Source organism: Kogia breviceps, chromosome 6, assembly GCF_026419965.1.
Source record: "Kogia breviceps isolate mKogBre1 chromosome 6, mKogBre1 haplotype 1, whole genome shotgun sequence".
In the NCBI taxonomy this organism is placed as follows: Eukaryota; Metazoa; Chordata; class Mammalia; order Artiodactyla; family Physeteridae; genus Kogia; species Kogia breviceps.
The window spans coordinates 46,771,711-46,785,213 of NC_081315.1; the positions used below are offsets into that span (position 1 = coordinate 46,771,711).

The following is a 13,503-nucleotide window of genomic DNA, read 5'->3' on the forward strand; positions in this document are numbered from 1 at the left end:
CGGACATATGCATTTTTGAGTGTTTTATTTATATCAAACTGGATAAAATGTGCGTATTTCTCAGACAGAAGAGACATGTCGAGGTAGAAATGTACCTTTCAACTATTCATGGGTCCACAAGTACACTGGAGAGAGTGTAAAATTGCAGATTCTGATACAGTAGGGCCGGTGGGCCTGAGTTCTATTTTTTAAACGAGCTCATTTTTAACTAGTGATGCCACAGTCTCTGATTCATTAACGACAATTGTGAATAGCAGAGACATAATAAGGAAAGGTAAACATTCATAGTTAACTTCTAACTTCAAGTGTGTTATGGATTTCCCACGTTTAATAGGATAGTAAGCACAGCAGCAACTACCATTTGTGAACATTCACTGTAGACCGTGTGTATCTTTCTGACTTTTTGTGTAGGATTGCAGGAAAAAGGCCTGCGCTGCGGCCACAGTGGGCGGGGCCCTCAGGCCGGGCCGCCCCTCCAGGACCCCCGACGGGGCCCTGAGCTCCTGGCGGCTCCTCCCCCGGCGCCCCGCTCCCTCCCAGGAGGCCTCAGGCAGAGCGGCCCCACCCGCAGCGCCCAGAACGGAGCCCGCGTTTCCTCAGAGCTGGAGCTCCCGGCTCGGGGTCTCTTCCCTCCGCCGTCACGGAGCTGCCCCGGAGCCCCAGGGGAGGGCGGCCTCACTGACGCTGCCGGCTGCGGAGGGGCCCCGGCGGCCGAAGCCGCGACAGTCGTGGGGACGGCGGGCCGGGTAAGTGGGTCTGGTGCCCGGGCGGCCGCGCAAGAGCAGCTTCTGAGGGGAAGGGTTTCGCGGCCACCCGCCGCTGCTGTGCAGAACGAGCGGCCTCGGGGTCTGGTCCCGGGGAACTTCGGCCCCTCCTCTCGTCCCTGCCCTCGGCCTGGCTCGCGGGGCCCGGGGGGCGTGGGGAGAGGGCGGCTGAACGTCCTGAGGGGACACGGGGCGAGGGAGGCGCAGGGTCCGGCCGCAGCGTCAGCGACCCTCCTCCCGACGGCGGGGAAAGCGGCCGAAAGTTCCTCCCGAGGCTCCCAGGCCTCTTGTTCAGCCGAGGCCCTGTGCGCCCCTTCCTCCCTGAGCTAAAGCACCCGGGGGGGGGGAGGGGACAGGGCAGGGGGCTGGCGGAGGTGATGGGGGACGTGAAAAGGTGATTGTCAGCTAAGGAGAACCTGCTCTCCCAGGTTCTACAGGAATGCAGGGCTTTCCTTATGCGAAGATGCTGGAGTCAGGCTCACGAATTCCTTCCTTTGATATGCACCTCAGCTCTCTGGGGCCTGCATCCTGTATTTGCATATCCTGAGTTCCTCAGCCTGCCCGCTCACATTGGAGAGGATGACTGTGGCATCTTTTGTTTACTGAGGTGGCAAGAAATATTCCATTTCTCACAGGCTTGAGGGGCAGACAGTGAAGAAGCGTCGGAGAGTCTCACTTGGCATGTACTTTGGTTTACATATAGATAATAGTTATACTTACTTAACTGTGCTAATAGAGAGAGGCTCTGGAGTACAATCAACTTGTACTACTGCCCTCTATGTATTAATTTCATCAATATCATAAGATAAATGCCTGTAGAATTGACTTAATCCAGTTAAATAGCATAATGATTTTTAAAGGAAACATAATAGAAATATAACAACAAAACCTTTACCACTACAGGCTGGGTCTGGAACAAGGTAAATAAATGTTCCATTGTTAAAATATTGAAAGAGTATTCAATAGAAATATCAAGAAAAATGACAAATAATAAGGGCAGCAGAATGTTGAAATGTTCTATCTTTCTATCACTTTAAAGTGGCAGAAAATCATTTATGAGCAGGCACTGGGGCAGAAGATGCCTGATTTTATATCTTTGTCATATTTGTGCAGTTGTTTCAACAAGTAACTTAAAGACACAATGGAAAAGCCAGGAGGTTTGTGCCTGAGATCATGTTGATGTGAAACCCGGGATGGCCGCCTTGTGCCAGGTGAGTTAAGTTTACCTCGCAGGTAGACCCCAGAGCTCCTGAGAAACAAGGGCTGGAATTTTTCTTCTGCGATGAATAGGAGCTGTTGAGTCCAGTTCATTGAGCAAGGAGTAGGTCTTGTCTATTACATATTTGGTTTTTGGAACGGTATCTGTGCTAATTTCAAACTCTTGTTTTATGAAAACCCCCCCTCACCTTTCCCCTGAAGCAGGCATAAGTGTGTTTTCTAAAAGCGTGACTCTGTTCTGTTTTAATTCAGTTCTTTGTAGCCATGTTTACATTCCCTCTATAAGTGATATGTTTTGATAAATTTCTTTTTCTGTGTGACCTTTTTCACTTTGAATTATCGTACCTAAATCCACTCATTATGCTGCTACTAGCCTTATGACATTGATTTCATGGCTGAGTGATATTCCATTGTACATAAGTTTCACAACTTCTGTATGCATTTTTCTCTTTCCTGGGATATGGAACGGGTACCGAAGTCGAGGTTCTTGTAAACAGAGCAGCCCTAAGCTTTGGGGTGCCTGTGTCTTGTTGATTTTTAGTCTTCCCAAGATATACGCCCATGAGTGGAAGTGCCCTATGCTCTGTAGCTCTGTTGTTTAGATGTTTTAGGAAACACCATACACTTTTGTAGAGTGTCTGCGGCAATTTTCATCCCGCCCGTCAGCATAACAAGGTTTCCTGTTCTCCATGGCCTGTCCTGCATTTGTGGTTTTTTACACTTTTTTCAGATGGCCGTTTTGACCGGGGGGAAGTGAGACTTCTTTGTAGTGCTGATTTGCTCTCCCAGCTTGCTTGGTTGGCCAAAACGTGTGTATGCTTTTTTACCTGAATATATTCAGGAAGGAACACATACTCCCTTTTTGGCCAACTGCATCATTGTCCAAGTTCTGCCGCTTTTCATGTGCTTTCAAGGAAACTCCAATCTACCTCTTGAAATCTGTTTCCTGCAATTCTGCCTTGCTTTCAAATCCTCTTCGTTGCCTTAACTCAATGTATTTTTGGATGGTAGTTGTCATTTATCACTGTGCAGGTTTGTGAGTTGCAGTGCCCCTGAGCTCCATGTTTCAACTGCCCTTTTTGTGAGCTGGCCCAGAAAACCACAGCATCGCCTCAGGCCCTATCCTGGTTTCGGGGCGTCAGGCTGAGCCTTTGGTGAATTCTTCTTCGTGATGGGAAATGAGAGTAACATGTGCCCGACCAAACACCTCCAGCGAGTCTCTCATTGGTTCCCCCTTTTCCCGTTCATCCTCGGCACATATTGCAAACTGTTCGAAACAGGAGGTTAAAGGTGCTGATTCTCCAAGTGGGGAGATTGTTAGTAAAGCGGCTGGAATGGTGAACCCGAGCACCAGGAGATGAAAAATGAGGTGCGCTGTCGAAACCTTTCATGATCACACGGTGTATCATCCTCTGGGCTTCCCATGCAGCTTTTAGCTGTAGGAAGGTTGCGTTGCACCTGGAGAGTTGGGACCCATGGAATGGGTAGCACACAGTATTACTTTAAAGGGTCTGCATTTGCTCACTCAACCTCACCAATCCTCTCAGTCCCAAGAGTGTCCAACCTTATGTCTCATCCTGCTGTGTGTCTAGGTGTGTTCAATCCATGTTGCATCATAGCCCCTGAGCAAAAGTTATAAGGGTTTTTATGTCTGTCACTGTCTTTTTCTACTATTGTTATATTGGTTACAGCTGATTTTCAACGCTGTTTGTTGCTGTTCTACATCCACTTGATTCACATAGAAACAGACATCAATAAATTCTTTTTCAGATTCTTAACAGTCGTATAGAATTTTTTCTGGTGACTTGAGTGTGCTGAGTGCAGTTCTTTGAGGTTCTGTGTAGACCTCGTCTATTATCAATTTGGTATTTGGAACGGTATCTTTGCTAATTTCAACCTCCTGGATAATGCCTCACCCCTCCCCACCTTTCCCCTTTGGCAGCCTTATGTGTGTTTTCTACATATTTGACTATGTTTCTGTTTTGTAATTTGTTTCATGTGTAGCCATTGTTGATTCTACCTTTAAGTTATATCTTACGATATGTGTCTTTTTCTTTCTGACTTATGTTACCTAGAATGATCTTACATAACTCCTCCTGAGTTGATGCAACTGGCCTTATTTCATTGATTTCCTGGCTGAGTTATATTCCACTCTACATATGTACCACATCTCTTTTATCCATTTTTTCCTTCCAGGTATATTTAGGTTTTATCCAAGTCGAGGCTCTTTTAAACAGAGAGGCGGTAAACGTTGGGGTGCCTGTATCCTGACGATTTTTGTTTTTCCCAAGATATTCGCCCATGAGTGCAAGTGCCCTATGCTCTGTAGCTCATCTGTTTAGATGTTTTAGTAAACACAGTACACTTCTTCAGTGTGCCCGTTGGCAATTTACATTTCCACTATCAGCCTCACAGGGCTCCCTTCACTCCTCGCCCTGTCCTGCATTTCTGGTGTTTACACTTTATGAGGATGGCTCTTCTGACTGATGCGAAGTGTGATACTTTTTGTAGTATTGATTTGCAATGCCCACTGTTTGGTTGGCTAAAAAGGGTGTATGCCCTTTTCTTTAATATATTCAGGAAAAAAGCATACGCCCTTTTTGGCTAACTGCACCGTTGGCGATGTTCAGCCCCGTTTTTGTGCTTTCATGATGAGTCCTTTTTACCTCTTCAAATCCCTTTCCTGCCATTCTCCCTTGTTTACAATTCCTTTTCGGTGACTTCCCTCAAGACATTTTTCAATGATAGATATTTTCAACTCTGCAGTTTCGTGAATTTTAGTGATCCTGAGTTCCATTTTTCAACTTGTGTTTTTTGGAACTGGCCACAAAATAGTGGGATTTCCTCAAACCGTATTCTTTTTCCATGGGCAATCTTAGCCTTTGGTCATTTCGTCTTCCTGATTGGAAATGAGAGTGACATGTGCCTGTCCGAACACCTAGGACTTTTCTCTCATTGTTTCTCATCCTTCCGCTTCATCCTCTGGACAAATTCCAAACTGTGCGCAACAGGAGGTTGAAGGTGCCGACATCCCCAAGTGGGGAGATTGTTAGGAAAGACGCTGGAGGGGTGAACCCGACTCCCTGGAGATGAGGAGATGAGATGCCTTTTCCAAACTCTTCCCGATCAAATGGTGTACCACCTTCTGGGTGTCAGAGTCATGTTTTAGCTGTAGGAAGGGTCCCGTGCATGGTAAGAGAACACCAGGGATGTTTCCAAATCAGTGTCTCCCTGAACCCTAAACTGGGGAATTTTACGCTATGGCTACACGTATGTTCATTAAGGGCCTTGGGCAGTAGGCAGAGTCCGAACTTAAGATGATTAAAGTCTTCAGGGTCAGAAGCGCTGACCATCGGCCTCCCTTAGGGTACATTGTATCTGTCATTGATAGATGATGTCAATAAAAATATCTATTCGTTTTCAGATTATTTCCGCTTCTAGGTTATTACAAAATATTGAGTGTAGTTCCCTGTGCTGTACAGTAGTTCTGTGTTGATGATCTATTTATACATAGCAGTGTGTACGTGTTAATCCCAAACTGTTCATTTATCCCTCCCTGCACCTTTCCCCTTTGGTAATAATAAATTATAAGATTTTATGCTTCTCAGAAATGGGGGAGCTGAAAGAGAGGTATCATTTTCAATGGAAAAGCATTCAAAACTATATTGAAGCTTCAGTCAAGATTATTCGATGTACATCCTTGGAAAGAAATCACTTCATTTCTCCAATGTTGACCTGACAAATAAGACAATCCCCTTCACTGAACTTGCCTATACTAAAGTGATGGAAATATCAAATGGAAGTGTTGGAAACATCTTATTTTACCCGAGCCTTATACACGGCTCTAGGTTAATTACAGTTTGGCTCACACATCTGTTCATTGAAGTTACAATGTTCTCAATTTCTGTCACTGATCCTGCAGAGTGGGCCCCAACAAGGGTCCCCTGCCCCGTGTCATTGGAGCCAAGAGAACGAGACTGAGTTTGGTTCAGAAGCAAAGGAAACTTTAGATTCTGATCAGAGAACGGGGAGAGGTGAGAGCGTGCGCTCCCCCGAGGGCTGTGGGCGGGGCTGCTGTGTGGGGATCCCGGCAGCGTCAGCGGGACGGAAGGGGCGGAGTCTCGAGGGCCGGGTTGGCTGGAGCTCAGGCTCCATGTCGCGGAGTCTGCATGGGGCCCCGCGAGCTGAGGTGTCGGCCCAGCCATTTTGCACCAGGAAATAGGTTCTGAAGTGCCGGGTGTGGGACCTCTGCATGTGGAAACCTAGGAGCAAGTGAAATTAGACAAAGCACAAAGGAATCAACGTTAGACTTTACTTTATTGCCCGGATTCTATTTTTATCTCCCAGGATTTTTTCATGGGCTCTGCCGGTGACAAACCCCTCCTCTGCCTTTTGTCCCATTCCTCATTGTTGGGGCGCTGAGGGTGCAGACCCCGCTTCTGTAACTGCTTCGTGCTGAGTCGGGAGGCCTCATACCCGGGGGGAGGGGCAGAACTTCTCCCCAGCAGCCTCCAGGTGAGGTTGACTGTCCCCAGGGCTCTTCCCTCACTGCTCGTCCGCCTGAGCCCCAGCATTTGAAGTGTTATAGATTCTAATGACCTTTAAGGGTGCAGGAAAGAGATGCGCAGAGACGCTGGGGGGGCCGGTTTTACCCCGCCCACATTTGTTCGGCCACCTTAGGCAGACGGTTTCTGCCAGCCTAGATGCTCTGACCAGTAGTCTGCGCTTTCTTCAATTAGGCCCCTGAATTAACGTACAAACAGCACCAGGTGTCAGAACCCTGCCTGCTCAACTCCCACACAGTCCAGGGCCGGTGGTGATCCAGACCCATGACGGCCACTGAGTCAACGGCCTTTTCAAGTAGCCAGGAGTGCAGCCGGTCTCATCGGCCGCCGCCGTCACCGCGGTGTCTGTAGGCGTTTCTATGGTGACAGCGTTATTTAGGGTTCCCCCGCCAAGCTTATGAGCTCCGCTCTGGGTGCAGTAAGTCCTGCAAGCAGTAGTCTGCTCTTTTGGGGCACGCTCTTGTTGTTTTCTGAGAGAAGATCCACGTCAAGTGATGGTCACACGGGTCATCATGGGGACCCGTTGCCCCCAGTTGTCCCTCTGGAGGTTGGAGTTGGAGGGCTTCCTCACTCGAGGTCAGTGTGCCCACGGAGCGATGCCTGCAACTTCAGGGCATGGTGGGTGGTTAGGATCACCGTGTGCGGTCCTTTCCCCTTAGGAGGGAGTTGGCCTTGCGGGCTGCGGATTCCAGGTTTTTAGATACCCCCAGTATCTTGGCTGGATGGGGCGGCGGGCCAAGCCCTTGGTGACCGTACTTTCTCCTACCTGGAGGGCATTCTTGCATTGTTCCATTTCAAGAGGTCCCAGTTTTTGCACTAATACTCCAAGGGCGATTCACTTTCTACCCAGAATGTAAAGGTCAAAGGGTTTAGCTAAATTAGGGAGGTCCAGGGCAAGGGTCTGAATTAACTGCTCTTTCCATTCTTGAAAGACCGCTTCTGGATTCTATTCGAACAGATCATCATCTTTTCCTTTCAATGTTTCCTATAGAGGCCCAGCTATTAGACTGTAGTTAGGGATCCAGATGCAGCAAACCCCGACCTCCCTAGGAACCCTTAAGCTGTCTTCTAGGTTTAGAAGGGGTAAGGCTGCAAATGACTTCTTCCCTTTCCTGGGATGGGCTTCTCTGACCTTCTGTGAGAATGAAGCCCAGGCAGGTCACCTTAGTCTGTGATATTTGAGCCTTTGTCTTGGACACCTTCTATCCTTTATTGGCTAGGTAGTTCAGAGGCCTCCTTAGTAGGGCTGGGGATCAGAATGTCGTCTGCATATTGAAGGAGGGTTCCCTTCTCCAGAGGTAGATCTTTGAGGTTTTAGTTAAGTTTCCCCAAAGGTGGTGCGGGAAGTTTTGAACCCTTGGGGGAGGACGGCCCAGCAGTACTGTCTTCCTTGTATGTTGAGTCCTGCCAGTCACAAGCCAAAATTTCTGTGACCTCTGGGACTAATGGAATACAGAAGAAAGCATCATGTACGTCTCATACAGAATACTATGTCCTGGGGGATGGTACAATGACCAGCAGGGTGTAGGAATTAGGAACTATTGGATGCATATCCTCAGTGGCTTCACTGACTGTCCCGACATCTTTACCAGTTCCCCAGTAGCCCACGGGGCTCTCGTGGTCAGGCCCCTCGCAGGATATACAGCTCACCTGGGCAGGTACCCAGCAGCCCACGGGGCTCTCGTGGTCAGGCCCCTCCCAGGATATGGAGCTCACCTGTGCAGCTACCCAGCAGCCCACGGGGCTCTCGTGGTCAGGCCCCTCCTTGGATACGGAACACCCTTGTGCAGGTACCACGGCAGGGCTGGGCACACAGGAACCGTGCGCATAGCCCTCATTGCAGAGCACCCCCATCTCACCTGTCCCTCAGAGCTGACACAGAGCACCTCAGAGCAGGACTTGAACTAACAAACAGCAGCTCCGACAGGTCTGTGACCCTGGGCTTCACTCTGTGTGGCCTCCCTCCGCCTGGTCTTCCAGAGACTTCCACTGCAGCCGGGGCACCAGGTCTCTGTCTCCACCCACCACCCCTCCTCTCCCTGACTCCTGGGTTCCTCTTATTAGGAGAGGGTCTTCTTGAAGTTGTCTCCCACTCATGGGCCAGATAAAATGGTTAGAAAACAAGCCAGGGCTGCAGCCCCTTGTCTATCCTGGCCCTCAGGACCTACACGTGTTCCTTGGAACTGACCGGTGCAGCAAGGTCCATTTTATGCAACTGTGAGCCCCTGAGGGGCGAGGAGTGGCTGACCTGGGCAGTCTGACCCGGCCGGCCAGTCCTCCCCAGGTGTGCCTGGGCTGAGGTCAATATAAACACCGCTCCAGGCAGCAAGAGCCCCTGCAGCTGTGCCTGACGCCATATTCTCTGCCCCATCGGCAGTCTCGGGGCTGGGCTGGTGGGAGGGAGTAGGGCCCACGGCTCTGTGCGTGGCCCGGTGCGAGTGGGGCTCTGGTGGACTTTCTGCAGGAGTTGCCGCGCTGCCACCTGCTAAAGAAGAGGATGTGTCACCCATACCTGCCGCTGGAATTTCTCCCCGGGCAGAGGTGAGGACGGAGAAAAGCGGTGGGGGCCGGGACAGGAGGGGTACATTGGGCAGGGAGATGGAAAGCTTCCAGAAGAGCGCCCGGGGCCAGGACCATGCTGGCTGGCCTGCAGGCCCCAAGTCGGCCTCCGTGCTGGTGTGGCTCCATGGCCCTTCCTCTAGGCTTTCAAGTCCTTGCACACATTCAGGTGTTTTAGCTGGGAAGGGTGGGAACAGTTCAGCAGCAGCTGGCCTGGGGGTCAGCTCATGTTTACTCAGGGACGCCTTGACATGGTCTCCCAGCTTTGCAATGAGGACGTTCCTTGCGGGGGGGCTGCTGGCTGCATGAGAGATGATTCCCCACCTCTGACCAACTTCAGAATTGTTTACCACTGGAGCAAGGGTTTTCCTGATAGGGTTTTCCTCTGTGTAACTAGTGGGTTCTTAATTGGCAGCGTGAACGGTGATATCAGAGGTCCCGAATCAGGATGGAAATACTTATCCCCAACTTGTACAGGCAGGCATAAAAACCTGGGGAGGCCGTGTGCAGCCGGCACCCTTAGGGATTGGCTTCCGACTGACCCCTCAACGTTCTGGTGTCCAGCCACTGCTTTAGAATTTCTGGGGCCCAGTGCTGACTCTAAGGGTTCTGTAACCCAGCCTCTGTTGGTCTTTAATGAGACCCGCACTTCCAGGGTCCCACAGAGCAGGGTCCGTGTGACTGTTCTGTGGCTTCTGTAACAAATGACCACAAGCTGGGTGGTTTAAAACAACAGGAATTCATCCTCCCCCAGTCCTGGAGACCAGACATCTGAGATCAAGGTGTTCCAGGATGGACGTCCCTCCAGAGGCTCCAGGATAGGGCTCTTCCTGCCTTTTCCAGCTTTGGGGGGCTCCAGGCATCCCCAGGCTTGCGGCTGCAGCCCTCCTGTCTCTGCCTTCACGTGGCTTCTCCTCTATGTTTGTGTTTCTCCTCTTTTGTCTCATAAGGACTCTCTCAATTGGATTGGGGGCCACGCTAACCCCAGATGGCCTCACCTTGAGACCCTTAACTACATATACAAAGACGCTTTTCCCAGATATGGTCCGGTTCCTGTGTTCTGGGGGGAACATATTTTGGGACCAGCATTCAACCCATTACCTGTGTATAAAATAACCCTAATTTTAGGAGATTACCAAGGTCCCGTATAGATAGCAGCCAGCAGCCATGTGGGTGGGGGTCTGGGGAGAATGAGGACCCTGGAATCACCTGGAAAGGATGAAGTCCTGGCTGCATTAGGTGAGCTCTTCCACCACGGGGCCCGTGGAAACAGCCACTCCACTCTGTCCGTGGAAAGGGACCCAGTGCCGAGTCCAGAAATGGTGATATTGCAAAGCTGGCTCTTCTGGGATGTCATCATCAGTAGCATCATGTAACCAGTAACTACGGGCTTGGAGGAGTCACCCTGTGGCACGTGATGACAGCACTGTCACTTTAGGCTCATCAAGCTTAGAATAGGAATGTTTGAAGGAGAAGAGTTTGGGAGATTGCGAAGCTTGGTTGTTAAGGAAACTGAGCAGGTTTGTCAAGGTTGTCAAGGAAACTTCTCGTTTAAACTGAAGGCAGGGCTGGGAGAGCTGAAATCCAGGGATCTTTTAAAGGGGCTGCTCTGAAACACCATCACCTGAGAGGTGGTCTCAGCGTGAGCTGGTGTTTGAGAAACGTGTGATGAGATGAAGCCTGACTTTCTGTGACAGCTGGGGAGGGGTTTGTAAAGCAACTTAGCGTTTAAGGCCAAGTTTGTTGCTGGAACATAGTGTCTCCCAAGACTGGGCTGAAGCTCAAGATGTCTCTGTCCCCTTCCTGTGAGAGTCCAGGGCAGGTGGGTGTCAGTTCCCAGGCTCTGCCCCCACTTTGTTTCTCCTCCCTGCTTCCAGGTGAGTGTTTCAACCAGCGGGGTGGGGTGACCACAGGGACATCGTGCCCTCCGTCCTAGGATGCAGGCTGGCCAAGGCCCTCACCACCTCCACCCCTTCCCCTTGGTAACACGAGACACTGTGCCCCAGCTGTAAGGGGTGGGAAGGCTGGGATGTGCAGGGTAGCTGTGCACAGGAAAAAGGGAAATGGGTTCTGATGGGCAGCTGTGAGGCTCTGTTGTGAGGGTCGCCCAGACACTAGCGCACAGATTCTGGGTTCTGTGAAGCTTCGATGCTCTGTGGTTCTGGAAATCCTATAGGAGATGGTCCACAGCAGGTGAAGCTAATGCTCGCAGTGGAGGTGGTGAAGCCAAAGGTCTGCAGTTCAGACTAAAGGTGCCGATGTACATGCAGGACAAAACCATCTCAGGTGAATGGACTTCAGGCACGTTTAACATGAATGCAGTCGTGTTAATGCCTAGCATCTTCTATCTTGTGCCTCCTCAGGGACCCCCTCCTCAGTGCCTGGGGCTCCTGTAACTCACGTACAAGGGGATGGAGAGCGGGGTCTGTCCAGTCTGAGCCCTGAGTTACCCTGTGAGTCTGCTCGGGACCACCGTAACAAATACCACAGACTGCGCAGCTTGAATAACAGGCCTATCTCCCAGTCCTGGATGCTGTCGGAGATCAAGGTGTCTGCACACTGGCTTCTCCTGAGGCCTCGCTCCTTGGTGCTTAGACAGCCACCTTCTCCCCAGGTCCTCACATGGTCTCCCCCTGTGCCTATCTGTGTCCTAATCTCTTCTTTTTTTTTTTTTTTTTTTTTTTTTCGGTATGCGGGCCTCTCACTGTTGTGGCCTCTCCCGTTGCGGAGCACAGGCTCCGGACGCACAGGCTCAGCGGCCATGGCTCACGGGCTTAGTTGCTCCGCGGCATGTGGGATCTTCCCGGACCAGGGCACGAACCCGTGTCTCCTGCATCGGCAGGCAGATTCTCAACCACTGCGCCACCAGGGAAGCCCCCCTAATCTCTTCTTGTAGGACATCAATCCTATTGGATTAGGATCCACCCTAGTGACGTCATTTTTACTTTGATCATCTCTTTAAAAATCCCATCTCCAAATACAGACACATCCTGGGGTCCTGGGGGTTAGGCATTCAGCATGTGGATTTGGGGAGACATGACTGAGCCTATAGCATCCTCCTTAGGAACCAAGTGTGCCTCGGTCCTTCCTTCCCTCAAGTCATACGAGGTGAGCTAATGGCTCAAGGAGAGGCCACTCGTGCAGAGTTTGTGTCCCAGCTGGGGAACCCTTCTCTGCTCTCTTTGATCAGGCAGTGGCAGTGCCAGCCCCCTCCTGAGGTGAGCAGTTCTGGGGTTTCCTGCCGTGTCACCTGGCCTGCTGAGGTGCTCAGTGTCTGGGAACCCAGGAGTCAGCAGCCTAGTGGGGCTGCCGGGGACTCTCAGGGCCTTGGCAGATACCCTAGCGAAAGTGGGGAAACTTTGGGGGATTACAGGAGGGAGAGAGTCACAGTCTCGTTTATGCTTCAGAAAGACCACGTTGGGGTGGGATGTGAGACGCACCGTGGGGCAGGGAGGTTTGTCAGGTCTGATGGAGGAACCAGGCACAAGATCGGGCTTGGGCCACGGCTGTGGGCGTAGAGGGGAATTAGTGTGGGAACTGGCCACAGGCTGTTGTCAAAATATCGGTTTCCCTGTGCACCGAGGCCGAACAGAAATACGGAGACAGGGGTTTTGGAGGAAGAGACAGATGGCTTTATTTTTCTGCCAGGCAGCAGGGAAGACACAGCTGGCTAGCACCTCAAGAACTGGGCACCCCTCTTTGAGAATCAGGGAAGATTTTATATGTGGGGCTTCTGCAGTCCAGGGTAGAGGATAAGGATCAAAGTAGTGAAGGTCTTGCATTCCTCCTTTCCTTTGCATTATTTCAAAACAGTCATCGCTGGCATCAGGTCGCCGGTAATTGGGGTCCAGCAGACTGGTAATTGCGTCCGTTTGCCTCTGGTTTATTGGCCAGTGACCTTGTTTCTGAAATGAAAAACTAGGGGGTGATTTGTTATGAGGAGCGTATAGAATCTAAGTGCGTTACATAATAAGGTTAGGGAGTGAGAAGCAGGGGCTGTAACACACACAGTGAGGGGTGATGGGTGCCGAAGGTAAATTCCATAGTGTCGGAGTGAGGTTAGCTTTGTAGAGTACAAATCTAGTTACTACAAATGAATGACAAAGTGAAACAAGGAGTGATGAGCTCTTTCAGGCCAGGTTACGTTTCTTCTCTAGTCTTTTCGCTGTCCCCTTGTTCTCAGGGCAGGGAAACTTCGTTTCTGTTTTTGCTGCAACAAGACTGTGGAGGAGGAGCTGACAGTCACTGGGGCACAAGGCGAGTGGGAGCCTGGGAGGCCCCAGTGTTACCGAACCGAACGTGGGTCCGCTCGCCCGAGGGCAGCAGAGCCAGTCTACTGACACCGGGGGTGGTGGAGGAAGGTGCAGCCTAAATTGTCAAAGTGCCGATACAAGGAG

The 13,503-nt window shown here is 50.8% G+C and overlaps 1 long non-coding RNA gene across 2 annotated transcripts in view; it reads left to right on the forward strand.

Moving 5' to 3' along the window:
* Positions 1-647: 647 nt before the first annotated feature.
* The window catches only part of LOC136794360 (uncharacterized), a 90,432-nt gene continuing 77,576 nt past the window's right edge, over positions 648-13,503 (forward strand). Inside the window, exons 1-3 of one of the 2 annotated variants that reach the window (XR_010841020.1) lie at positions 648-746; positions 1,878-1,975; positions 9,012-9,088. This is a non-coding gene — a long non-coding RNA (uncharacterized lncRNA). The remainder of the gene's footprint in view (positions 747-1,877; positions 1,976-9,011; positions 9,089-13,503) is intronic. The other variant, XR_010841019.1, reaches the window with a different exon arrangement.